This window comes from Camarhynchus parvulus, chromosome Z (genome assembly GCF_901933205.1).
Source record: "Camarhynchus parvulus chromosome Z, STF_HiC, whole genome shotgun sequence".
In the NCBI taxonomy this organism is placed as follows: Eukaryota; Metazoa; Chordata; class Aves; order Passeriformes; family Thraupidae; genus Camarhynchus; species Camarhynchus parvulus.
In genome coordinates, this window is record NC_044601.1 from 49,227,946 (window position 1) to 49,250,918 (window position 22,973).

Genomic DNA, 22,973 nt, shown 5'->3' on the forward strand with positions numbered 1-22,973 from the left:
TGCAAAGACAACCTGCACTGTGAGAAGCTTTCCCTTTATAAGGATCACTGGCATTCTCTGGTTGAGGGGGTGAAGCCTCATTTGATGACAATGCCAACTTCGGGTATTTTCACTCCTTCATCCCTTTTCATCCCAGCTATTTCTTTGTGTCTCTTCTAGAAAAAAAAAAAAGAATCCCCAAACTGCTCTGGTTAAGTCATACATTTCACTGAATGAGACTGGCAAACATACCAGTACAAACAAATGAACCAAAGTACTGCACTCTGGAGAAAGAACAAGTGGGTGGAAATAAAATGGACACGATTTTAATATGAAGCTATAATCTGAGGCTGCCTGGTTCTGGCATAAAAACAACACTCAACTGCATCCATGGCTGTGTGGTCTCATGCAGTCAAGGAATACCAAAAAACATGCCATGCTTGCTCACAGACAGCATTCAGAGAAAAAGAAATAAAAGCCATTACCCTTGAAACAACAATAGTGAATGGTAACAACAGGAGGAAGAACATGTTAGTAAATACAGTGAATGGCCAATTGTTAAATGAAAACATATTAAGGATGCTTGTTAAATTTTTTTTGAGAAAACTAATGGAACAGAGAGTACAGAAATCAGGGTTTTTTACTGATCCAGCATACCACAAAGTAACCAAACCCAGCCATTCTCCATTCAGAACTTAATAAATACTAAGTTCAAAGTTTTTCTTCGTGTTAACTACTTTGCAAGTTCTCAGTGCCTCTATACACTAAAATAACGAAAACAAACCACCCAAACCCATCCCCCTCTCCAAGGGCCAGGGCAGCAAGATAATTTCAGTTAATTGCCAGAAAACCAATGTCAGGTATGAATTCTGGAGAAATTTGCTTAAATTATCTCTTTTTTGCATTCTATAAATAAATTCTAATCAAATTTCAATTTACCATTTCCATTTTGCTTTGATTTAAAATAATCAGAAATCCTTTACACAATTAGAATGTGAAGCTTCTCATCAAAACACAGTAGAACATCTTACTTGTTACAGTTACCATGCTGTTACCTGTATCAGTAACATTTTCTTCATGCAACAATAGCATTTTCCTGTTTTACTGGAATAAAGAATCTCTAACTAGGTATGAGTTCTAGCAGATACTTTTTAGCTGAAAAGTTAATCTGAACTGCCTACACTGAAACAAACCTCATGCGTTAATTTTGACAAGTAAAATCCACCCTAAGCACATCAAAAGAACTCTTTTAGAACAATTATTTATATTTATTTTCTGCAATAAAGCAGTCAGCAGTACTTGGCCTTGTCATGGCAAAAGCTTAACAATGACAAAACCAGAATTACTCTGTCAAAATAGAACAAAAGTATTATTTTTAAACTGAGAAGAAGAGAATCTGTGGCAAATAACCTATGTAATAAAATATTCTATTTCAAGTGCGGCCTCTAACTGAAATGCAGTAATACTCGATAGCCTTATAAGCCCAGACCAAGACATCAGTAAATCAGATGTATGTGAGAGTATAGATCTGTAATTCAATAACCCTAGTATTTTTAGGACAGAGACAACATGAAGTTGTCTCTGTCCAAAATGTGTGTCAGCACACATCCAAGAAGTTCCTGATGGTCATGGATGGTAACTTTTTGACATAAGTGGTAGCACAGCCAACAAGGAAAGGTGTATTGTTGGACCTAACAAGCCAAGAAGGACTGAGAACGTGAAAGCTGGGGGCTGCCTTGGTTGTAGCAACCATGAGATGGTGGAACTCAAGATCCTGCGTAGAGGAGGTAAAGCAGCAATCAGGACTAGAACCCTAAACATCCAGAGAGGTAACTTCAGCCTCTTCAAAGACCTGCTTAGCAGAATCTCATGGGTCAGGCCTCTAGAGAAGAAGGAGGTCCAAGAAACTGGTCAATATTCAAGCATCATTTATTTCCTCCACGCTCAAGACCAGTGCATTCCCATGAACCAGAAATTAAGCAAAGGGGGCAGGAACCCTTTATGGATGAGCAGGGAGTTTCTGACAAATCTCATATAGAAGAATGAAATTTATGGAATGTGGAAAAAGGAACAGGCCACAGGTTAGGATGATGGAAACATTGTCACAGAATGCAAGGAGGTGATAAGGAAGGCCAAAACCCACTTCCAGTTGAGTCTGTAAAAGAATATCAAGGACAACAAGCAAGGCTTCTACAAGTAGTTCATCAGCAAAAGGAATACTAGGGAAAATGTGGGGTCACTCTACTGAATCAGATAGTTGTCCCAGTGAAAGAAGACAGAGAGAAGGCAGAATTACTGAATGTCTTCTTTCCCTCAGTGTTAACTGCTAAGGCCAGCCCCCAGGAATCCCAGATCTTGGGGCAAAGATAGGAAGGCTGGAGAAAGGAAGACCTACCCCTGGTAATTGAGGCTTTAATTAGACAGGCTTAACATTCATAAATCCATGGGCCTTGATGGGATGTACACACAGGTGCTGAGGGAGCAAGTAGATGATGTTGCTTAGCCACTCTCCATCATTGACGTGCTCAATGACGGGACAAAATTAGTCTCATCTTCAGAAATAGTATGAAGGACCCTGGAAACTACTGGCCAGTCAGCCTCACCTCCACGCCCGGAAAGGTGATGGAACAGAACATTCTGGAGGTCAGCACCAAGCATGCAGAAGAAAAGAAGGTCATAGGTGCAGTCAGCAGGAACTTCCCCAGGGGGAAATCATGCTTGACCAATCTGACAGCCTCCTGTGATGGCAGGGCAGGATGGGTAGGTGAGGGGAGAGCAGTGGTTGTTGTCTGCCTCCACTTGAGCAAGGCTTTGGACACCATCTCCCATAACATCCTCATAGGCAAGCACAGGAAGTGTGGTTTAGATGAATGGACAGTGGGGTGGACCAAGGGCTGGCTGAATGGCAGAGCTCAGAGGGTCAGGATCAGGGCAGCAGAATCCAGTTGGAGGCCTGTAGTCAGTGGTGTTCCCCAGGGATCAATACTGGGCCCAGTCTCACTCAACTTGTTTATCACTGGCCTGGGTGAAGGGATCCAAGGTACCCTCAGCAGGTTTGCTGATGATCCAAACTGGGAGTGGCTGAAACACCTGAAGGCTCTGCTGCCTTTGGGCTGGGCCTTGGTGGGCTGGAGAGTTGGACAGAGAGAACCCTGATGAGGCTCAGCAAGGGCAAGTGCAGGGTCCTGCAGCTGGGGAGGAATAACCCCAAGTACCAGCACAGGCTGGGGCTGCCCCACTGAGGAGCAGCTCTGCAGAGAAGGACCTGGGAGTCTTGGTGGATCACAAGGTGACAATGAGCCAGCAGCGTGCCCTTGTGGCCAGGAGGCCCAGCGGGATCCTGGGCTGCACTGGGAAGAGTGTGGCCAGCAGGTCAAGGCAGCTGATCCTCCCCCTCTCCTGGGCCCTGGTGAGGCCACATCTGGAGTGCTGTGTCCAGCTCTGGGCTCCTCAGTACCAGAGAGACAAGGAGCTCCTGGAGAGTGTCCAGCAAAGGGGCACAAAGATGATGAGGGGTCTGGAGCATCTCTCTTAACGAGGAGAGACTGAGAGAGCTGGACCTGTTTAGTCTAGAGAAGAGAAGGCTGAGAGGGGATCTCATCAATGCTTATAAATATCTCAGAGGTGAATGCCAAGAGGATGGTGCCAGACTTCTCAGTGGTGCCCAGATACTGGACAAGAAGTAATGGCAATAAACTAAAACACAAGAAATTTCACCTCAAAATGAGGAAGAAATTCTTTGTGTTGAGCGTGGCAGAGCACTAGAACAGGCTGCCCAAGGAGGTCATGGAGTCTCCCTCTCTGAAGACATTCAAAACCCAGATAGACCTCTTCCTTCTTAAACTGCTCTAGGTGACCCTGCCTTGCATGAGATGATCTCTCAGGGTTTCTTGTAACTGTAACCATTCTGTGATTATATGAATTCAAGGCAAGATCTTTCATAGCAATATCCTCACAAAAAAGGGAGAGAGAAAAATTACAGATTAAGTTTGCTGGAAAAAATTAAATTTTAAAATATTCACATAACCAAGCAGTTGTACTTGTTACTTTTTTTCAAAAGTATTTATATTGACTTTTCATTATAACACAACTTAACAATACACAGCAACACACACACTGTCATAACACAATTGCAGCCCAGTAGCTGCAAGTATGTTCTCACACATTTTCTTTTGCAATTTTTCTGAGACAGCCCTAGAAAATAACTTCCATCTGGACAGTAAATCTATCCAAGTAAGTGCCAATGTAACACTTCCTCTAAAGAATGGTTTCTAATTGGATACCATTAACAACACTGCTGAGATTAGCATTAGATCTGAGCTTCATTTCTGATGTTTCACTTGATTGCATATTCTTTGGGTGTGTATTTGTTGTGTTACTAAGAAAACATTAAGAGGGAGGAATAAATTGATTTTTAAAACTACTGCATTTGAATCTCATCCACTTCTCTTCCTTAGACTAAAAAAACCCACGATATAAATGCAGAGGTTTTTACAACAGCAAACTGAAGTCTGAAGGAAACTGGAGCAGTCCCACAAATCTTCATGGAATACACAACAACCCAAGCTTCTTTAAAAGCATGGCATTGATGTTTTCAGATGGTTAAAAAATTCTTTCGCATTATTGAACTGACACAGGTTGGATTTAATTTTTCTCATTTTTAAGTTAATACATAGCCAGAAATATGAAATATTTATCCCAACAGGATATTGAAGTGCCCTCCATCCCCCACCAGCCACATATTTTTTTTTTAATATTCAGTGGAAATAATCATAGCTACTATATACCTAGTAATCACAGCCATTTGGTATAGCTAACTGGAACTAAGCTACTTCAGAATTGCTTTGCTTTCCGAACCCACTAATTTCTACATCAAATAACCTTATTTTCATTCACTGCTACTGTGAAAAAGATCCATGGAAACAAATTCCTGACTTTCTATACAAAGAAAACAATGAAAATTAAATAAACAAAGCAACCAGACTAAAGGATGGCAAGCTTCTGGCAGAGCTAAAAAACCATAATAAACAGCTTATGCTTCAGGTTTAGTTTTTTGAGGGATTACTACTGTATGAGAAAATATTTTTTCGCATACAGTCAACATCTATTCCAGCAGAAAGGAAGAGATACTGTCTTAATTCCTCTAGTTATACCACCACAGTCAAAAGAGATGAACAAGCACAGTGGAAGTGAAGGCAGGAGGCAGCGCTAGTCATTTGCCCACAAGAAGCAACAAACCTTATGGTACAGCAAGCACAGCTGAGGCAGTGCAGCAACAGCACGGATTATTAGCTCAGTGGAGAATGCCAAAGCACACAAAGCTTACAGCATTGTAGGCTACACAAAAGGTTAGAAAACACAAGCATGTGCACATGCTTCTCTCTACTAAGGCATATGCTGTTTATAGAAATGCCAGATAAAATATGCAGAAGATTTTCTATCCTTTGAACCAGTATTTTATAGCCTCAAAATTAAAGTAATTGGGAGTCAATATTTATTAGCATTTCCACAATCTGAGCAGCGCTATTAATAAAATCAGAGCAGATGGAAACTGCTGTCATATGTTGTTGGGGTTATTTTTCTGGGGCAGAAGGGGGACTAGGCAGTAACAGTTCCTCTACAGGAATTCATATAGACCTTCTGACAACTAAATACTCTATTGGGTACTCTTTTTATTCATAGAAAATACTTCCCTCTACCAACCCGTACATTATGAGGCAAAAGCAAGTTAGTGCCATCTGCATTGGCATCATTTAATAAAGAAAAAAGCTGATTCTGAACATGTGGTCCTTTTCCATAGAGCTTTGAAAGCAAATCAAACTTTGCCTTGTTAACACTTTTCATTTTTATATATGCTCTCCAGCTAAAAAATGTCAACACACCAGTAAGAGACAAAGTACATGATGCGACGTATGTCTAGGCTTTAGAGCAGCAAACCAAAAAGGACAGTAGAAGGTGCAACAAAAATTTCTAGCATTTTTTCAAATACCTTTTATCCAAGTTTTCCAAATAAATATGCTTATCATTTTTAAGAACTGAAAAAGAAAATTACGAAACTCAGTATTCTAAAGTTCTCAAGCCAAAAGCTTGTGTCCACTTAATGGACACTGAGCTTTAAAACAGAATTCTTTTCCTTTTTCATATATTTCTCTTTCATGTAAATAAATATAATTTACTTTGGTCTTCAACAGATATTCAGAGCTTAAAAAAACAGCTTTCAAAGTAACATGAGATGTGATGCAGAATAAAACTCAAGTGCTTTGAAGGCATTTATAACAAAATATGAATAAATAAGAGGATTTATATTTTAACACATTAGGCAGTTGGTCCACAGGAAAGAAAAATAATGTACTTACCACTGTGTTACTTTCTTTTGCCTGCTGCTTCTTCCCTGAGCTTTCAAAGTCAACATTCTGTTTAAGACAAAGGGACAAATTTTAGTAAATCCTATCATTACTAGATAAGAACAAACTAGTATTTTATTGTATTGTATTAGATATTTTTTTGGCTTTCAGAGTTTTGGTTTTGTTAAAAGAAAAGCTTTACATGTGTATGAACAACAGCTTGAATATTTCAGAGTACTTGAAAGACTTCCAAGACAATAAAACAGCATATATTCTTTTAAAGGGGATCATTCTTGGGTGTACAAAACATTGGTTTTTACCCTGTTTTTATTTTAATGCACTCTGTCTACAAAGTTATTTCATTTTTTACTCCTTTTATAGTTACTATATTAAAATATTATGTTTCACACAGATTTCTCTTGCACACAGTTCTGAATAATTCCATGAAAAAATACATTAAAAATTAACCAAAGATGAAGAGTACATTTTTGCATGTTAACTTTAGGAATTTTTTAGAAAGTTGCAACATAAGGCACAATAGATCTGATGCTAACTTCACTGACATAGAACAATTAAAAACAAATGAAAGCATCCAGTGTTTTTCACTGAACACACACAAAATTAGCTGGCTGGAGTGATGGGAAGCATTAATTTTGCCTCCAACAAAGGCAGAAGTAGAATGTATCTTCAGAGAATTAAGTATCAACTGTGGTCAAACAGATCATCTAACCAAACACAAAGTTACGTAGAGCAGACAAGAAGCTAAGTCAAGCAGAGTATAATCTGTCAAATTCTCAATACCTAGAAAAGAATTTAAGTTGCGAGGATCACAGGTAGTAGCTTCAAAGGATTTGCCTATAAATGGAAGTATATTTCATTTCATTTCTTTCCAGTAAAAGCAGAATTAGGCCACATAAAATAAATAAATAGATCCTGAAAGATATTTAAAATTAACTTTTGCCAGGAGAAAAGCAAGTTCCTTGTTTTGGGGTAAGAAACAGGACAATGAACTCCCACAGAAGTCAGGACTTCCACAGCAGGACTGCACTACAATCAAATTTTGCACATCACATGTCCTATTCCTCCTTTGGGAGTCACTGGTGTCAGCTTCTGCATTCATACCAAATAAACTCCAATACACTACACTGCATACATCTATACATTTATTTTCAATAGAAGGGCATCCAAGACATGCAAATAGCAAGGGATAAAAGTAATATTAAAGCCACAAGCCTTTCAAGCACCCTACTGCAAAAAAAATTCTATTAGTTTAGCCAGCTTCAGAAATGCAGAGCAGAACCACTCAAGACAATTAAAAAGATCAAGAAAGACATCAATGATCAAACCAGATTCTGAAACTTGGGCTCTTAGAAGTCAGTTAAATTGCCATGGTTGCACGCTTCTTTCCTTTCCCATACCACTTTGCTCCTACTGCAAAACTGTGATCTTTACAAAAGCTATTTCAGAGGCACTGTACACAAACTCCCGAACAGAAGAAATGCAGGTCTGCAATGGTTGTGCTAGAATAAGCAGAATTCATCCAGAGAACACAAGAGTGCAGAGCTGGATCTGACAAAGAGACAGTCAGGTGATTGTGCCTCTAAAGACTTAAGGTCAAGAGTCTGCAGGCAAAGTATTCATAGTAGAATAATTATCAAAGAAATAGCTAGCCCTAAAATCATCACAAAAACAATAAACAAAAAGGGATTACTCTTGCATCATTTCCTGACACCTGTTTGGCTGCGTCTTGAAATGCCTGAAAGAATAAAATCCAGTGGTAGGCAGTCATTACCATTTAAACTGTTTGCAGACTTCCAACCCAAGCAGAAGGAACTCATCCAATCTCAAACATCCAGAGGCAATAAAAGAGCAAGTGTGTGCATGAGGGGAAGAATACATGAGGCTACCTGGGTATTTCATGTCATACTGCTTTATAGAGATTTAGAAGCTGCACAAGCCTCTGAACAAGAGACATCAGTTACAAAATCAAACAAAAGCAATGAACTCAGTGCAAACATAATGCCACTTGAAACTGTGACACTGAGTCACATAACCTTAAGCCTCAATCAAAAGACGACAGCTCAGGATGTGCTGTAGCTACAGCTGTAAGCATCGATGAGTTTCCAATAGCAGATACCTCCTATCACCACACAGTTTGCACAAAACAACCTCTCTAAGAAAATAAAGTGGGATATTTGGAGGAGCTCAAAGTAACCATGCACCAGAACTGCAGAAATCTAGAGACAAGGGGCTAATGTGTTTGTCTCAAACACCAGTAGCAGGGTGGCTGTGGCACCAGCCAAGGACTGCTGGCAATAACATGCTGTGAGAAAGAACAAGATGTGACTGGACAAGGGGCCACACGGAGGCAGGACAGCACTCCTCTGGGACACAGGTCGTTGATCTACCTCCTGGAGACAAGCACAGCTCAGTACAGCACAGACAGAGAAATGAGGTGGAGAAGCAGGCACAGGCTCTATGGGGGGAACAAGACCACCAAAGACCCAAAGCCCTCTGACCCATTTCCACAAGGACCTGGAAGAATGGACTGTAAGTAGTAAGTAATTTGCACAGAAAGTGTGACATATCCCCAGGGCAGGGAAAGCTTATGTGCTAATAGGCACCCTGATCGAAACCAAGGAAGTGGCCCCAGGACATCCCATCAGCTGAACTGATGCTGCAGTCAGGACTGGTAATCTCTTTCCTTCCTTTCTCCCTCTCTTAAATTCATCTCTCTCTCTTCTCTTACACCCTACCCCTTTATCCAAAATCCAGAGTCATGTGCTTATATTAGAGGCCAGTGTACTAACATACCAATTTCCAAGCCAAGTGTGTAATTTACTAATAAAACTTCATAAGCTTTTGTGGATCATCTGACTTCTCATTCCTTTCAGCCAATGAGTATCTACAAATCTTGGGTGCTCCCTTCCCCCTAAGGGTGCAACATCACAAAGAGCTCAGCTAGTTCAGTTCACCACTTTTTTAGTTGTTTTGTGGAAGTGGTAACAGGTGCTTTAGAAGACTAGCGGTTACTTACTCTCAAGGTAAAAACACCTAATGAAATCTTACTTAACCATACTCTAGGAAACTATATCAATCACATCAGACTGAGTCTCAATATGTTTCCCTAACCAAAAAACTCCAGCATTCTGTTTTATGGAGAGAGTACTTGGGGGAATTATTTTATGTATATGCCCTGTTTGTACTCTTTCTTAATTAAAACCCAAATGCTACTAGAAATGCTTGCCAGCTGGACCCCTGGTCTGACCCAGAGGAGCCATTCCAATCACTGCACTCCAGGGGTTGCTCACGACTAAGTGGACAAGTATTTCTCATTTCATCAAGTATTTAATTTCCAACTTACCACAACGTTAGCCTACATAGGGTGAAAACAAGGACAGACAGCTGAAAAAAAAAATAGTGAAAGATTGTCTGGGCAGTCAGGGATCAGGTTAGGAAAACTAAAGCACTGGTAAAGTTAAATCTGGCCAGGGGCATCAAGGGCAACTAGAAAAGCTTCCACAAGATGACTTCAGAAGGAAGTCATACAGAAGGAATCATACAAACTTCAGAAGCAGATCCATGAGAACCTCCAAGTTCAACAAGGCCAAATGCAAGCTGCTGCACTTGGGTCGGGGCAATCCCAGACATAAACACAGACTGGGAGGCAAACTCAGTGAGAGCAGCCGTGTCAAGAAGGACTTTAGGGTTCTCCTGGATAAAAACCTGGACAACAGTGTGTGCTCACAGCCCAGAAAGCCAACTGTATCCTGGTCTGTATCAAAACAGCAGCGGAAGTAGGTGATTCCGTCCCTCTCCTCTGCCCTTGTAACACCCCACAGAAGTACTGTGTCCAGTACAAGAAATTCTTTACCTGAGGGTGAGGAAGCACTGGAACAGACTGCATGGAGAAGTAGTGGATGCCCCATCCTTGGAAGTGTGTCCAGAGAAGGAGGGTGTGAAGTCAATGATCTTTAAAGTTCCTTCCTTAGAGAAGAAAGGTCATTTCTATTATTTCTATAGGCACTCTACAGGATTCCTATTATTTCTACTTCTTCCTTTTATGGGTGATAGAAAGAAGACTATGAAAATGTGGCTCCCCTCCAAAGGAAATGGGAGAACTGGTTACCTGTGACATGGAGAAGGCCAAAGCACTCAATTACTTTCTTTTGTCTCAGTCTTCACCAGCAAGTCCTCCAGCCATCTCACCAGAGCTGCAGAAGACAAAGGCAGGGACTGGAAGAATGGAGAACTAACTATCTGCTGTAGAAGAAGATCTGGTTTTTGTTTGATCTAAGTGAACAAGAAGGTTCACAAGTCCATGGGAACTGATGAGGTACATCCATAGATCCTGAAGGAATTGACAAAGGAAGTAGATAAGCCACTACCTATCCTACCTGAGAAATTGTCGAAGTTCTAATGACTGGGAAAAGGATACATAACCACAATTTTTTTAAAGGAAAATAAAAACCCATAGAATTTACAAGTCAGTCAGGTCTCACCTCACTGTTCATAAAGATCATTGAGCAGATCCTCCTGAAAACTCTGTTAAGGCACACTGAAAACAAGGAGGTGATTTGTGACATCCACCATGTCTTCACTAAGGGGAAGTCATGTCTGACAGATGTGGCTGCCTTCTACAGTGGGGCTACAGTTCACTTCAGGTCCTCAGAATTCTTTCAATTGGTTTTGGAGATCGACTTGGAAAGACTACTGATGGACCCAGAACATGTAGCAAACTTTCATACAACAGATCAGGATATGGGGTTATACTTCAATACAATGAATCAGTTTTTACTTTCTCCAAACTGTTTAAGGAAACAAAAATAAAAACCAAACCAAACCAACCAACCAAACAAACCCCCAAAATAAAAATCAAACAATAATAATAATAACCAAAACAAAAAAAAAAAAAAAAAAAAAGAGAGAGAGAGAGAGAGAGAAAGAGAGAGCAAGAGAGAGTGGGTAAACCACAACACACTCCTCGTTTCAGGAAGGGTTGGAAACAAGTGTAGGAAAGACATTTTTGTGCTGTTCTTGTGAGCCAGTGAAGGCTTCCTGAAGATAAGGAAAGCCTCGTATCTCTCTCAAGGAAAGTACCAAGGCTACCACCATGACAACGTGAAGAAAGAGAGAAAGTCAAAAGATATGGACTTTAGTTGCCTCACAGAGTGATGTGGCTCCTTTTCACCTATTTAGAGTTTTGTTTCTTTTTCATGACCAATGGGCAGTGTATGTGTTTGTTAAGCAAATGTAAATATCTTGTAAAATTATAAAGGCAACATGTTGCTTTAATAAATAGATCTATACAGCCTTCTGATGGAGTCCTGGTGCTTTGCGCCGTGTTGCGCTCTGTAGTGACAAATAAGTATCTTAAAAACTGCTTGCTACAGAGGCATTTCAGGCAGCCTTTACCCCTTAATAACCATCCTCCATTTTAAATACTGAAAACAGTAGGACCAGCAAAATATTTCTTTAAATAACTCCAGGAGAGTATTGCAGAATCCAGATTATCAGTGCTTGTCCTTAACCATCCATTCATATTCAGCAGGAAAGTATATTTAGCTAAAAAGACTTTAGACTGACCAAAATCATCCATACTAGAGACTCATATTAAGAAGAAAGAGATCCCATACTGATACACTAAAATCAGTCTAGTAAACCAAGAACAATTTTAGGGCAAGGAGACCAGTTGGTTTTTTGCCCTTTGGAATGGGGATGAGGAAGATGAAGCATTCCAAAGACTGAGAAAGACCAACTGTATTCACCGTTGGTATCACTGAAAATACCAAAATACCAAGTACAAGAAGACTTTGCCTGCCAAAGGATACCCACAACCAGATTTTTTTTTTAAAGTGTCAGGGGAGTACATGAAAATGAGCATAATGATTTCATATGCAATGATAATAAATAAGTTTTACTGCCAGTGTTTACTTGCAAGATTCTAATTCACAACCTGCCACATTGGAGGGAAACGTGTGCCTTACTGTGAGCTAGCTTGAACAAACAAAACAACATATGATTTTGATTGAGGAAACAAAAGATAAACACAGCTGAGAAAATATTTATCTCTAGACAGTGTATCTTTTGAAATTAAACATATTTTGCACAAAGTAGAAAGGCCTGTAGACCACAGACAGCATAGTCCATCTCAGATTCCCAGACAGGGGAACAAGGAAGGATAAAAGAGAAGGACCAGGGAGACACAAAGGATCCAGAGAACACTCTCAAAAAACAAATTCATCTTGCTTTTCCTGGAAGCAGATGCTGTCATCCTATCCCACTGTTTCTCATTGTTTCAGTATCTGAAACAAAGACAGACATTTAGAGTGAAGCAAAGAAACATGGAACTGTCTCATTGACAGAGATCTAGCAAGTTTCAGGGAGCAGAACTATTTTTCTGTTGATTTGGGGTGGTCAAGTTTAAGACTTTAATAACAAAACATTACCCCAAGCAGCATAAGACTGACCTGCTTGAGGATTTATTACCTCCTAGTACCAATGCTGTCAGAGCTGCTGACAACCAGAATCCTTTAATGCAGGAAGAGGACAGCTGATAGCACATTCTAAGCAGGCACACAAAGGTTCACATTTGCTTCCAGAATGCCCCAAAATAACCTGCTGGTGTACTGCAGGGGACATGCAGTTCAAAAGCATTCTGCCAAGGGCTAAGGGTATGCTTACCAACATATGGAATGCAAAAGGCACTATGACAGGTCTGGCTGGCTAACTTGCTATATGACTTATATCTTAATTTAAAGAGTTTCACTGTTCTGCCAGATCATCTGCAGTTCTACTAGAGGTCTTTTTAATTATCTTAAAACTTAATGCACTGCCTGGAGCGCAATAAAGTGAAATTTTGTTATTTTCCATATCACAATGGCACTTTTGCACAAGACAGTTAAGGAAACACATTCATACCTGTGCACACACAAATAAATCAGAGCTGATGGATTTTGTGGTTGACTACTTTTCCTTGGGAAAGCTAGTCAAAAAAGAGTCTCCAAGTCATAAATGAAGACTGTACCTGTGACCTCAATTTTTTTAAAGGCAGCATTTCCACCTCTGTGGATATAGCTACAAAAACCTTGTCTACATATTCTGAGTGCAAATTGTGGTTTTGCAATAAAACAAACATACCTAGGAAAATCTTCTGGTGTTCTTTTATAACATTTCTACACTATCTGTGTATAAAAGTCCCTTTTATACACAGATAGTGTAGAAATGACCAATATGTCAGCACTTGATCTCACCAGTGGAAAAATGCTATAACACATATGCACCAGATTGGAGGAGTTTTGGATCTCATCAAACTGCAAGAAATAATTTATGAATCAAGACACCTGTTTCCCAAAGCATAAGCCTCAGCTCATATGTTCTGAAAAGCTATTCAATAATGTAAAGAAAAAATACCATGTTGTCATAAACAGTTAGATCTACAACACCCTCAGAAGGCATAGCTGTTGCAGGTAAGAATCACATTGTGACTTGTAATTGCCTTTAAACCCCATTATTCTCCAGAGGAGCAGTAAGATATAGCACTATTTTACTTTCTTTCCCAAGCACTGAAAACTGCAGAATGATGGAGGTTCTAAGGCACCTCTCCAGATCATGTGGTCCAACCTACCACCCAGCCTACCACATAAGAGCAAGCCAACATTAGATGCCACAAAGTCAAACTCTACTTTTGAGTTAAGGTCAATATCAGTTTGTAAAATAGGAAGCAGATCAGATGGATTATTTGCAAGCATTTGCAAGGGAGAAAGCTGAGACTTAGTGGTTTTTGTTAACTGTGGCGTTACATGTTTCTGTGCCTCCACTCTAGCAAAATTGTCTAGTCAATGTAATTACTATCTTAGGTAGTCATTTTCCGAGTCTTACTAAAGCAACTGAATAATCACATAATGATTCAATCATACATGAATGCATAATATAAAATGTTCTAGCCTGCATTTAAAAAAAGGTATGAAGTAAATCTCTTTGCAGAACCAAGACAGCTTATATCAATATATTCTGCTTTACAGGAAAATAGGGTTGGTTTTCAGACTTACAATTTATTAAAATCTATAATGAAAGTTGCTTTCCAGAATGGTAAGCAGAAAGTGAGGGGGATTAAACTGTTACTGTATGCTGTTCCTAATCATTCTGCTTAAGGCATTACTAATGTCTACTGTTTCTGTTACTTGATGCCATCACATTAGCTCAAGTAACAAGAAACCAAGACAGAAATGAAAACACAGAAACAACACTGGTTTTCTACTCCCAACTTAATGCTAAAAATTAAGAATTTTAGGAAGGCTTTAAAACATTATTATTCACGGTGTCCTTAAACACTGTACTCATTTAACATACACCTGTCATAACACAAAATAAACAAGTATAGTGATCTCTTCATAACAACTTGATTCTTCTCTTTGAAGTATACAATATAGCAGCAGCTAACCTTAATAAAAAACTAACAAAAAAAAACTCCCCCATGCACAACAGAAAACTACTGGAGGTGGTTTTATAGACCACTTATCTTGTCCTCGCAGATCATTCTTAGGGACAAAACCAACGTATTTCAGAATAGCAACAACCTGTACCCTGTGCAGTGTCACAATTCTTTATCAAACCATTTTTCTGAAAGTGACAGTTGTGCTAGCTCAGTTACTAAAAGCGAGTAGCTGTGCCAAGCTACAGACTGAGGTCCAGTTAACCCTGAAGAAGCTCTGTTGTTAGTGATAACAGAAAGAATCCAACTGATTTAATATAGGAATTAAAAAGAAAAAAAGATTTTTTTTTCAAGCTACAACTTTCATACAAGCTTCAGCCAAAGATTTCCAAGATTCAAAGATTTCCACTGCTACTATAGAATTGACATTAACTTTTGAGAGAACTGAACATATCTCTGTGACATCAGAAAGCCAATTAGCACCACAATGTGGCACAAGCACTCAGTATAACAAGAGAGACTGCAAATCCAAGAGAAAACTATTTAGATCTGGTGCCCTCACCCTATGTTCCTATGTGGCCCTGTTCCTTTTCACCCTGCACCCCTTCATTCTATAGTTTCCCATCAGCACATGGATCCCAGACAGTGAGCACTCCAAAAGCTCAATGCTTTTTCAGTCCTATTGTTGTTAGCCACAGCAAATGTGGTCAAAACTCAGTCTTTTTTCACTGCAGAACAAGAGAGACTGATGAGGGGAAAGATGAGGAATGTGGAAAATTTGGAAAACAAGTGACTAAGAGAATAAGAATACATAAAAGAGAATATCCCAATTGAATCAGTAGTATTTATAACTAAAACCACAAAACTCAGTCATATACACACACTAAACAACGCCAGAATGTATACCAGTGTTTCTACAAAGACATGCTTGATCAAAATTAAGTAGGTGGTTCATTTGTATTATGCTATTATCATGATCCTAATTTCTTTTTGCCTACTGCCATTCATCAGACAAACCCTTTTTCTTCCCCCACTTCATCACACCCATATCTTTTATTAGATATTGAAATACTTTAGGAAGGGACATAGCTAATTTTATTGTGCAGTACTTCAGAAATATGGCACCAAGTCTTATAAAGACCATGGGCATGTATAAAATGCTGGTGGCAGCCAACACCCACACTTCTGTGTGCAAAAAGCACTTGTCTAAATATTGCCTTAAGTAGATGGCTCACTAACAGATAACACACTAGCTACTTAATATGAGGAAAAAAGAAGTGATCTAGATACTAAAGCAAGCGTGTGCAAGCATGAGACAAAGCACAGGGAATAAAAACCTGTGTACTCAATTCTCCAAAAACATGACAAACTTAATCAAACAAATTCTAGGATAAGTCCTCCATCTGAATGAACCCAAGATTGTCCCAGATAGTGTATTCTTGTCCTGAAAGACAATCAACCTAAGGTTCAAGTCTTCTCGGACAACACTTTGAGTACAGGTCTCAGTACTGCAGATGAACCACTACTGCTTACACCCCAATAGTAAGATCAATAAAGATGGTATATTTCTCTCCATCTAAGACCTAGGCAGTCAGACATTTGATACACAGGTGGATACTCTGCCGGTTATGACGCAGCTTATGCACGAAATCAATCTCTAGAGCTGTTTCAAACCAATAAAATACAGATGGTCATGACAATTCAGACTACAAATTTTACCAATTCTGAAAATGTTTGTGACATCAAATGTTTGAATTCATTTTGTGCCTGCAGCCTTTCATGGCTACTGGTTGGTCCAGGAGATAGTACAACACAATTTGAATCATTAAACAGCTGAGGCTTTATACTAGAAATTATCAAATTATGCATAAAATACTGAATTCTTAGACGTAATAAGACCTAATTTGTCTCAATATGTTATGAAATTGATATTAGGAATTGGATGAATCTTTTACATTTCACATCCTTCAGAAACATAATTTTATATACTAATGGGGATTTCATATTTAAATTGTCTCAAAAGAGAAGAAACTGACAGCAAACAGTTGGTGTTGTATGTAATTGTATACTTAATTATAGATCTCACACTACCAGCCAAGTCATTATTAGGGTATGTTAATTCCTGACTTCTCTTTCCTTTCAGGGCAGAGGTGAGCAGGGCTAGTCAAGCAACACTTAAAGTTATTTTTAGATGTCATTTCCCCCCACATGTGTAGAGGCATAACTTTCCAATTAACAATTGCTATTATGAACCTTTTACTTCCTTCTGCATTTATTTTGTTCCTCACTGTTTTACAAAATTGAATTAGGAGACATCACTGGCCAGTTTGATTACAAATACAATTAGCAATCTGACAACATGCTTGCAAAGCTGCTAAATATTGATAGCCACGAAGGAAATTAAATTCAGCTGTACTCTTAATATGTGAAGTGAAACAAAAATATTCGTGTGTTATTGCTTGCCTGAGTGGTTTAAATAGAAAAAAGAACCATCAGATACTTATTACAGCTTCAACTGTCAATTATTGCACATGCCAACTTGAAAGTCAGTGTTGTCTATAAACAGTAACAAAGATACCAGGAGGAATAATACATTTCTATACTGAAAACAAAAATAAATAGTTGAGCAGCAACAACGAGGAATCAGAGATGAATTTTTAAAAACACACTGATCTGAAGTAGGGATATATCCTGAAGGCAAATGTCCAGTATCAAAACGTTTTTGTAAGCTCTGGACAATTGAACAGGTGTCTTCCGGGAAACCGGTGTTTCCTGTTTGAATTGATTTTAAATTTTTAACTAACTACAACAGCTACTGATTATGACTAAACATATAAAACATCAAACCAGTAAGTATTTTTACCCTACTACACTTCACACAGGCATGCACCATCTGTCACCGAGGTATGATCTGTAACTCTGTGACATTATCACATTACTCTCTAAAAGACTAATGCTACTGCCTAATCTCATGGTTTGAGCCAATTTCTAAACACTAAGCCTTGGTTTGCTGTCAGATCTCACTATCTGCCTGAGAACCAATGATGGAGCACAATTGTAACTTTTTATCATATAATTTAAAGCTACCCAACCCCTTTGTTGCAGCTAATTTATATTCTGCAAATACTGTTACAGGTGATTTGTTTCACAGATCTGTTTCACAGAAGCTACAGAATCCCCCTGCATTTTTGCTATGTAACAGGATAACAATCCTCCTCTAACACACAAAAAAATCCAGGCCCATAAACTATCTGAACTAAAAGGCAAACAGCTCATTAAGGTAATAAAAAATGTCTGTTATTTGAAATTGCAGAGCTGCAAGGTAATTAATCCCCAGCTCACAATATAATTTAAGGAAATTAATATGCTGAATTTAATTGATTGGAAAATAGTCCTAGTTGTTCCTGTCTCAAAAAAAAAACAAACCCTGCGGATTGAACTTGAAGTAACCAATGCAGACATAGCTTCTCAATCTGAAAAAACAAACCCATAATTGTTACTTAAAAAAAAAATCATGCGTGGATGGTAGTCTCTGGAAAGGAGCAGGATATCAGTTTGTTATATTCCCTCCAATAACGAGATTGCAGTGAGGGTTGTTTTGTCTCCATTCTTACCCTTTTTTTTATTAAGTTTAATTTAAACCAACACAGCATCACATTCAGAAATGGCTGTTTGTGTGTAGTCTGCAGTATCATATATTGACAGAAGCACTACCAAAATGCATGCCCTAAAATGCATTTGAAGATTATATCCATACATCTTCCAAAATCCTTTTTGCTGTAGTTGCCCATTCCAGTTCAAAAGGTCTTCCAGCAATAAGTGAAATGCATTATTAGATCTGATAGCCAAACAATGGAAGTTCTTAGGGGTTTCTGGCTTCTAGATACCGGTCCATTCTCAGTACTGAGTAAAGACAAAAACAATCGGATATGAGCTTTAAAAACAACCCAACATCTGTTTAATCTAAAATTAATATTTTTCTGGATCTTCCAGATCTTCAACAAGCTAGTACAAGATCTGGGCAAATCAATTAAGTCTGTATTTAAAGATTTCCTAGCAATAAAGCAAGTCACCTGTTTATGTGCAGATTACTGGATTCTAATTTGTAGGAGGAAACCTGTATTAGATTACACCTCTATGCAATAGTCTGTCTAGCAATAAGACACAGTAACTAAAAAAGAGAATAAAATCAACCCTTTCCAACAGGTTGATTCCTAACTTGCCAGTCAGCTCTGTTAACAGTTGAAAAAGCACTAGAATATTCTCTAGTATAGAAAAAACCTCAGTACTGAGGATCAACAGTGAGATTAATGGACTTATTTCATTCTAGATACCAGCTTTCATTTTAATACCATTAAGAGTTTAGAACTTAGACTTAAAATGATGGACAAAATTACTCAACAGTTTAAATGTATATGCTCTATGACAATGCACATAGTCCAATTTTCCCATAAAACTACAGAAATCCAAAAAATAATGCACATGAAATTTATCTTTTCTGGTGTTAACAATAGCAAGAGATTGGGCAGAGAATAAACATTAACAGTATGGCACATAAAAACAGAGACCAGAATGAATATCAGCAGTTAGATAGCAATAGTGCTATTAGCACTTCATTTAAAAATAAACCAACATTTTCAACAGCTTTGATTAGACTAGCAGACCAGCATCTAAATCTGGAACAGCAAATACTGAGAGAGAGAGCTTAACCAATTTATTTAACACCTACTCACTAGTTTAAGACTAATGAGCCTTAAACTTAAATCTTGCAAGATGTAAAAATGCCTGGGTCATCGCACCCTACAGATACCAAATCTTTATCTCCTATGGTTACTGTTTGCTTTCAATGCATGCAAAGAAAACTACGGTTCACAAGCTTGAAAATGAGGAGCCTAAGTCAAAATTTTACTCTTTCAGAGGTATGGGAATAAAAAGGAAAATAAGGAAAAGAGAAATATCAAAATATAAAAAAGGGAATAGAAAAGCTGTGTTGGATTGCTAATATCTCCTATCAGTCCAAGACTTCTCAGAGACCTAGTACAGGTATACAGGTGACCCTTCCAGTGACAAAGTCCTCAATAATCGTGAGAGCCCCTAAAGAGTCACCTCTCTTGCTTCCTTATCTTTCCATTGTGATTTCTTCTGCTGTAGGTCAACACATTCCTCTCCACTCTTCTGCTGTTTTTTCTGTTTCAACATGTTTTTTTTCATACCCCAAGTTGCTTCCCCTACCTTTCTAATACTAGTGTCCCTGACATGCTTCCATCTCAAGGAATTTTCCAGATGATAAGCACAGCTCGGGATTGTGTACTTACAATCAATGCTTATCAAACCAAACATAAACTCAACCATCAGCAATAATGTTTTTATCATGTCCTTTGCTTACCTCTGGAAATCACCAGTACCATGTCCATTACTCTGACCCACAACTCTCCTTGCTTCTTCATCCTTTGAATCCCTGTAGTCACATCTATCCTCAGCCCCAAACACCCAAAACAAAACCTTAACCCCCCAAAAATTATACTCACTACAAAAATAATTTCTAGGACACTGCTTAACTATATTTTTGGTTTAAGTATTCCTTTTTGCCCCTTTTCCTTTGAAGATATAAGCAGCTTATTTCTCTTATTTTTCAAACTATTTTCTCATTCAAAATCAAAAGGGAAACTCCTCAATCAATAAAGTTAGCTTCTACCACCATCTATCTAGTCTCCTGTGCTGTAAGGTATGGTGTGGGGGTATTCTATTTCCCATCTGTTAGAGGTGGGGCAGTCATCCTCTGTCAATTGGGCAGTTTCCTTTATCTCTCCCACAACCAATCCTCCCTCTGGGAAATATCTTCTGTTAATGAGCCATTGAGTGTCACTGCATGACTGATAAAATTACATCATCCCCGTGTGAGATGCTTCACCCAGGGGGAGGAGCCAAGCATTCCTACCTGGATATAATCTGATATTTGGAACACCACAGTTAGCCTTTTCCCACTGGATTCCCAGAGGAGCAGCTTTCTTCTCCACTGCATTCCCAGAGGAAGACCAGGCCCATCCACACCACCACAGGACCTTCAGAGGAAAACTCCACCCTTCTACAGGATCACTGCTCCAACAGAACCACACCTGGCACTGTAGGAGGGCTGCAGCCACTACTGAATGGGAGTGCTACCAACACCCTGATCCACAGGGTGTCAGGCTGTATTCTGACTCTGTCAGTAAGTTGGTTTTTTTTGGTTTGTACTATTACATTTGTATTTTTTAGTTTTCCTAGTAAAGGACTGTTATTCCTATTCCCATATCTTTGCCTGAGAGCCCCTTAATTTCAAAATTATAATAATTTGGAGGGAGGGGGTTCACATTTTCCATTTCAAAGAAGACTCCTGCCTTCGTTAGCAGACGTCTGTCTTTTCAAACCAAGACACCTAGCTTCACCAATTTTTCAGAGCAACTCTTGACAACATTCCCACATAGATATATTAAATGGATTCACCGTGTATTCCTTCATATTTTCCTCATTTCTTGCCTTCACAACAATGCTTATAAATAAAATCCCAACACCTACCAGACTGCTGTTGTGCAAATACTACTGCTCATCAAACTAAATAGTGTTTACCATCACCATCCCCCACACGATGTGCTCCTCTATCGAGCTAAGTCACCCTAACCTGTTCTGAAAGACAATCAACCTGTTGTCTATCCTACACTTGTGTTGAATCATGAGAGGCAATTCCAGTTTGTTTACTGAAACTCCTTTAGATTACACAAAGGGTAATCATAATGCTTTGGGAAATAATTGATTTTACCCATCATGAATGAAAACGCATTACATATATTTCACCTGTACAAACACACGCATAAAAACAAAATAGTACAGCTATGCGGGTACAAATATCTAGGCTTTCTAAAAAGAAAATTTAAAGCAGACATATCTACCTGCTCTGTTTCTTTACTGTTCCATAGTAAGCAAAAATACAAATTAAGTTTAATAAAAAACATAAAATCAAGAGAAGAAATACTTTGAGTCCTGATTTTTTTATTCAAGGAGAAGAATAAGCCCACAATTCTACCATGAGGGGCAGGAGTCAACCGATTTTCTTGATATCTGCAAGAAGGCAGGGTTTTTTCCCCTTGTGCTCCAATTTGGTCAGCTACAGAATCATAGAATTGCTGGTGCTGGAAGGGACCTTAAAAAACATTAGTTCCAACCATTTTGCCACAGGCAAAGGCAATTTCCACTAGATCAGGTTGCTCAAAGCCTGATCTAGTCTGGGATGGGTCCTCCCCGGCTCCTCTGGGCAACCTGTTTCAGCGCTTCACAATCCTCACAAGAAAGAATTTCTTTCTAGTATCTAATTTAAACCACCCTCTTTCAGTTTAAAGCCACTCCCCCTTGTCCTATCACCACACACTCTTGCAAAAAGTCTCTTTCCATCTTTCTTGTAGGCACCCTCCAGATACTGAAAAGTGCTGTAAGGTTTCTCTGGAGTCTTCTCTTTTCCAGGCTGAAGAACCCCAGCTCTTTCAACCCATCTTCACAGAAGAGGTACCTTAGCCCTCCCAACATTTTCATGGCCCTACATGAAACAGACCTACTACAAAAGGTCCAAACTTTCAGAAAGTTTTACCTCTGGATTCAAGGGGAGGTATTATTCCAAAATAAGTTACAATATTTTTAACTGTGAATAGAGATTCAGAATAACCCTGGAATACTTTTTGCTTGAAGTGTACATTTCAGCACAAAAAGTAATGAAGGATTGAAGCAAAAGCCAATGAAAACATCTAAACTGAGCAAGAACATTCTCTTGGTTGAATTTTACATAGCTTGGTATTAGCAAAAAAGACCAGAGGGGCTTCTCCACCTAGCCTCAGAGAGTCAAATCAAGCAAATTTTTATCCTCAAACAGCAGCAGTTAAATGCAAAAGATAAGCAGTGCTCCTTTCTCACTTAGACAAATAGTTCAAGGGGTAGAGAAAGGGAACACAAGAGTAAAACAAGAGTTTGACATGATATTCTAGGGAAAAAAATAATCCTCTACCATAAAGCCAGAATTAACCTGCCTTATTACAGGATTACAGTCAAATAATTTCCCAGCTGATCAAAAAATTTATAATCCGAACCATTTGTCTGTTGATCACCAAGTTCTTCTCAACTTTCATAATTACAAAAGTCTCCTATTCTGCCAAGTAAGTTAAACATATCTATTAAATTTATAAAAAAGAAGT

General features: G+C 38.8%; 1 protein-coding gene across 6 annotated transcripts in view; it reads right to left on the reverse strand.

Annotated features, from left to right (window-relative positions):
• The window catches only part of ERBIN (erbb2 interacting protein), a 118,640-nt gene that overhangs the window by 70,197 nt on the left and 25,470 nt on the right, over positions 1-22,973 (reverse strand). For all 6 annotated transcript variants that reach the window (XM_030968658.1, XM_030968660.1, XM_030968662.1 and 3 more), the window contains one exon: positions 6,336-6,392. The gene's annotated coding sequence lies outside the window, so the exon portion shown is untranslated. The remainder of the gene's footprint in view (positions 1-6,335; positions 6,393-22,973) is intronic.